A 6,099-nucleotide genomic window follows, 5' to 3' on the forward strand; every position below is an offset into this window, starting at 1 on the left:
ACACACTATGAAGGTCCCACACTTTTTTTGCCATAAAAGTATTAGGCAAAACTACACACTGTAAAAAATGCTTTACAATGTAGCAGGAAGAGATGTAAAGACTCAAAGAAGTACAAAGAAGTAACAAGTATCCTTGCAAGGTCATCTCAGGTTGTGCACCTGGGCTGGGCAAGGAAACCCCTCAGAGAATGACAGCCACTGAGGAGGGCTGTCAGAGAGGCCCCTTTTCCTGCTCCAAGAACAGCTTGGGGGAGTCTAGGGGACCTCTCCCACCTCTGCTGCTTCCAGGAGACACTTCTTTCAAGATGACGCACTATCCTCCTTGCCAGTTCTCGTTTGCCCCCAATGGCCCATTGTCAACACTCGAACAGAGAGGAGGATCACCTGTTTTCCCTGACACATCTGGGGCCATTGGGTATGCCCAGGGGATCTGGGGTGGACCGTGTACATCTGTCCACCCCCAGGCTATGCTTGCTTTATCTTGTCTGTGTGATATGCGGGAGGGGAATTACCAAGAGTTCAGCACATAGGCCATGGACAAGTTCTACAAGAGCCAGGTAGAAGAGCACTGTCCTGGCATGCTGCCCAGCACCCAGCTCACACACACATCTCTTATTTGACAGCTTTCCTGAAGCAGGCCTTGAAGTCCAGGCTCCCTGACAAGCCTCAGGAAGAGACTCTGCTGGGCTAGGGTCCTGGGCTAAAGGCCCCATCCCCAAGGGTGATACCCTCACCAGTCTCATCCTAACAGTCTTGGATTATTTTTGCCCTGAAGTTTTGGAGTGGGAGTCAGGCAGACAGGAGACAGTGCCCATTAGCCAACTTTCCAGAGAACATCAGCCCTCCAGACTGGGGCAGGTCAGACCTCCACTAGGCCATTCTCACTGGTTGCCAGCTGAGGGAAACAGCACTTGTGAGCACCTGCCTATCTCCCCAGGTCCTGTTCAGAAACCCCATCTGTACCTTTGGACCAAGACTACCCCAAGCACGCAGGCTAGCAACCTTATCTATGGCCTTCACAACCGAATCCTCTTATTTGTGGGGTTCACGGCATGAGTGTATCGTGGGCTCAATTCCTGCCTACTAGCTCCTGCCAAATACCCATGCCCGCCTCATTAAGAGAGTGAGGCCACACAGACACACCCAGGCCATTATAGTAAGGGGGTGGCTGGGGCCCTGCTTGCCCACCCTTCATTGCTGGTTCAGGGCCAACTGTCCAACCACATTCCTACCCTGAGATGATACAATGGGGACATTATACACCGGGGTCACTGACCACTTATAAAATTCCATGAACAGGCCCAGCTGGTCCCCTGGACATTTGGTAAATAGGATAAATCAAGGCTTACCTTCAGAAACAGGTTCCCCACCAAGTAGCTGCCCAAGGCCCAGGCCAGCCCCAAGTTGTGTGAAGCCTGCCTGCCATGTCCACAGCCCAGGCCGACCCCTCCAGGAGCCAATGGACTGCTTGTTCCTGGGATGTGACAAGCCGAAGACAGCCACAGCCTTGCAGGACCACTATGCCCATCTGAAAGCAGTACCCAGGGGCCTATAGAAAGAAGAGGTGGTGAAACCAAGTGCCATAAAAATACGTTATTAGGCCAAACTACGTACTATCCAAATGCTTGAAAATGTAGCAGGAGGAGATGTAAAGACTCAACGAGGTACGAAGAAGTAACAATGGCTATCAGAATACACTAAAGAATCCACACTACTTCTCCATTTACCTGGAAAAGGAAGCTTCTAGGCTACCTCCTCCTGAGCTGTGGCGTCTTGGTATTACTGATATTCTGACACCAGGTCGTTAAGGTTGATCTCGGCCTCAGTGAACTCCGTCTCATCCATGCCCTCGCCCGTGTACCAGTGCAGGAAGGCCTTGTGCCTGAGCATAGCTATAAACTGTTCGGCATCGCGTTTGAAGAGTTCCTGGATGGCTGTGTTGTTACCGGTGAAGGTGGCTGGCATTTTTAGCCCCCAGGTGGGATGTCACAGATGGCTCTTTTCCCGTTGTGAGGGAGTCATTCAGCAAAGTAGCTGCTGTTCTTGTTCTGGATATTGAGCATTTGCTCATTCACCTCCCTCATGGACATGTGACCTCTGAAAATGGCAGCCACTGTTAGGTAGCTGCCATGTTGGGGGTCACAGGTGGCCATCATATTCTTAACATCAAACAGCTGCTGAGTGAGCTCAGCCATGATCAGGGCCTGGTACTGCCGGCTGGTCAGTGTGGCCAAGCCAGGCATAAAGAAGTGCAGCCTAGGAAATGGAACCATGCTCACAGGCAGCTTCAGCATGTCGGCATTTAGCTGGCCCAGGAAGTGCAGGCACGTGGTGACCACACTCATGGTGGCAGACATCAGGTGATTCAGGTCACCGTAAGTGGGTGTGGTCAGTTTTAAGGTTCTGGAACAGATGTTATGGAGCGCTTCATTATCGATGCAGAACATCTCGTCTGCATTTTCTATGAGCTGGTTGATGGAAAGGGTGGCATTGTAGGGCTCCACCACGGTGCCTGACACCCTGGGCGAGGGCAGAACACTGAATGTGTTTATGATCCTGTCTGGGTACTCCTCCTGAATTTCACCCATGAGAAGTGTACCCATAACAGACCCAGTCCCCCCACCCAGGGAGTGGGTCAGCTAGAAACCTGCAGGCAATCACAGCTCGCAGCCTCTCTTCTCACAACATCCATCACCGACTCCATCAGCTCCGTGCCTTCCGTGTAGTACCCATTGGCCCAGTTGTTACTGGCCCCACACTGACCTGTAAGGTAGTACAGCTAGTCACTTGATGGCCAGGTAAATGGCAGTCACCACCACAATGCTAAAAGGGCCAAGTGTCACATATGAAGTGAAAGCATCATTCACCCTGCATGTGGAGCAAATAAAACCCCCTCCCCCTAAGTTACAGGACAGCAGCCTCGCTTGGTAGAATCTAGATCAGGAGCCAATCCTGAGACAGCCAACAAAAGACTCGCTGCAGGTGGCTCCTGCCCCTTCCCAGGCAATGGGAAGGCTGTAGTCATGGCCCCAACTCAGCTCCTTGCAGGGAGATTACATCAGCTCCTCAAGTTGAGGAGACAGCTGGGCCTTCCTCCTTCAAAGCGCGTTTAGGAAAGGGAGACTGAGTGACTCAGAGGATGGGAGGGTGTTCAGGGGCCTCAGTTCCACAGTTCCCACAGAGATGACCTTGAGGCACTCATTGACTTTGAACTGCCCTGGCCAAGGAGCCGCACCTCAGTCCTCAGCCACAGCTCACCAAAGATGAAGTTGTCTAGCCTGAAGATCTGCCCAAAGGGCCCTGAGTGCATGGAGTCCATGGTGCCCAGCTCCAAATCCACGAGCACAGCGAGCCACGTACCTGCCACCTGAAGGGAATGGAAGGTATCAGTAAGGAGAGGCCAGCGTTTCCAGGAGAGCTATTGGGGCAAGACTGGAGTCTCACCACTGGCTTCGTTGTAGTACACATTGATGCACTCCAGCTGCAGGTCACTGTCCCCACAGTAGGTACCAGTGGAGTCAATGCCATGTTCACCAGATATCACCTCACAGAACTGCGACAGATGTGAGAGGCCAGACAGGCCAGCGCTGAGTCACAGAGCTCAGGGAGTTGGAATTGCTCCAGTCCCTCTCCCACTTCCACCCCCACCCTCAGGCCTCTAAGTCCCTTGAGGTTTGACCTGGCATTCTTGCCAGCCACTGAACTCCACCGCATCCTGGGCAGGGAGCCCAAGGACCGCAATGCAGACGTGCCACCCCTTCCACTGCCAACATCTTCACCGACCACCCCACAGACCCTAGCTGTGCCCTTAGATTAGACCCCTGGCTGCCAACTTTTGTGCCGATATCATTCCTGCAGTGTCCAGTTTGGGTGAGCATGAACTCCCTCATTGCCAATTCGGGACTATGGGCAGCAGAAGAAATGTGAAAAGGAGAAGCAATCACACAATGATTCAGCCTGCAGCCCGCCAATGCTTAAGGAGCCCCACGCCCACCTCCCGCATCCTTCAATTGGGCTCCCACAATAAGAAACAGCTTTACTTTTCCACAGGTGTACCCACCTGTGAATCCCTTGGAGTTTAACGTCTATTGGAGAGATCAGGTGGCCTTGCTGTGGTCCTTTCCACACTGGGGAAAGCTGGTCAACTGGAGAACTTCTTCCCTCATCTTCAGTAAGACCAAACCCCTAGCTGAGCTGAAACTGAATTTTCTTCCCATGTGGGAGGGGAAGCCTTTTGTTTCCATATTCACAGAGTGCCTTTGCACCTGTCCTAGGTTGATGACATATTTTTGTGATTGATGAGATGAGTCCTTTCATCTCTTAGGACATCTGTGGTTAGGAAAGGCTTTCTGTATGCCAACTCAACAGGACCTAATTATAAGTTTTCCTTTGGAGCAGCTCAAATGCATCGTATGCTATGGGTGTTAGAGGCAGTCAGTCCTCTGATTTCTTTAGCGTCTTCTTTAGAGTATGATTAGTTCTTCCACATTTCCAGAGGACTACAGTCTCCACACAGAGCGAAGGTGATATTTGATTCCTAAAGCTGAGGATAAGTGTTGGGATGTGCCTGATGTGAAAAATGGGAGGCAGAGGCAGGAGGAACACTTGATTCCAGTAGTTCGAGACCATCCTAGGCAACAGAGCATGACCCCATCTCTACAACAATAGATAAAAAATTTCCCTCTGTGTGATGGTGTATGTCTGTAGTCCTAGCTACTTAAGAGGCTGAGATGGGAGTACTGCTTGAGCCCAGAAGAATGAAGCTACAGCAAGCCATAATCACAGCACTGCAATGCAACCTGAGTGACAGAGCAAGTCCCTGTCTCTGAAAAGAAAAGGAAAGAAATGCAAGTTTTTAAAATTGATTCGTGAGAGTAACCAAGTTTGAGGAGAAACAGAGGAAAAAAGAGCACTGAATGGTGAGGGTAGTGGCTGGTTCGCCTCAGTTCCTAGCTAATTAATTGGCTTCTGAAAAATTTCTTACTAAAATCCCAGCTCTGGGGCTCAGTCATGCAATCCAATGATAAATCCTAAATCCTTTACAAATGCTCATCATCTTTCTTTACATGCCTTCTAGTGAAAAATTATTCAGTGCCTAAATATCAAGTGGTCTGAAATGATAGCAGCTGTTTATTAAAGAAATAACAACTCAGCCAGCTGAAGTGGCTCACACCTGTAATCCCAGCACTTTGGGAGCCCAAGGCAGGCAAATCACCAGAGGGCAGGAGTTTGAGACCGGCCTAGACAACATGGCAAAACCTCATCTCTACTAAAAATACAAAGCTGGGTTTGATGGTTCATGCCTGTAATCCCAGCTACTTGGGAGGTGGAGGTAGTGAATCTTTTGAACTCGGGATGTGGTGCTTGCAGTAAGCAAGCATAGCACCACTGCACTCCAGCCTGGGCAACAAGAGTGAAACTCCATCTCAGAAAAAAAGAAAAAACAAAAGAAATAACATCTCAATTTTTTTGTTTGTTTTTGAGATGGAATCTTTCTCCATCACCCAGGCTGGAGTGCAGTGGTGTGATTTTGACTCATTGCAACCTCCACCTCCCGGCTTCAAGTGATTCTTCTGCCTCAGCCTCCTGAGTAGCTGGGATTACAGGCACGTGCCACCATGCCCAGCTAATTTTTTGTATTTTTAGTAGAGACGGGGTTTCACCATGTTGACCAGGATGGTCTCGATCTCTTGACTTCGGGATCCACCCTCCTCGGCCTCCCAAAGTGCTGCGATTACAGGCTTGAGCCACCGCACCCAGCAGACCTTTCTTTCCTTAAAAGAATGGAAAAAAGAGGACAAAAGATGAAGAAACATTCCATGTGACCCTCTGCACCCTGACTGGAGTGCAGTGGCACCATCTTGCCTCATTGCAAGCTCCATATCCCTGGTTCGAATGATTCTCCTTCCTTAGCCTCCCAAGTCGCTGGGACCACAAGCACCCACCACCAGATCTAGCTATTTTTTGTATTTTTTATTGTATTTTTTTATTACAGGTTTGGTTTCTCCATGTTGCTCAGGTTACCAGGCTGGTCTTGAACTCCTGACCTAAGGTTATCTGCCCACCTCGGCCTCCCAAAGTGCTGAGATTACAGGTGTC

The 6,099-nt window shown here is 50.1% G+C and overlaps 1 pseudogene; it reads right to left on the bottom strand.

Moving 5' to 3' along the window:
* Positions 1–1,671: 1,671 nt before the first annotated feature.
* On the bottom strand, positions 1,672–3,890 carry LOC116546942 (annotated as a pseudogene).
* Between the last annotated feature and the right edge of the window lie 2,209 nt (positions 3,891–6,099).

The sequence above is a fragment of the Sapajus apella genome, unplaced genomic scaffold (assembly GCF_009761245.1).
Source record: "Sapajus apella isolate SASKATOON/1434 unplaced genomic scaffold, GSC_monkey_1.0 scaffold1726, whole genome shotgun sequence".
NCBI lineage: Eukaryota > Metazoa > Chordata > Mammalia > Primates > Cebidae > Sapajus > Sapajus apella.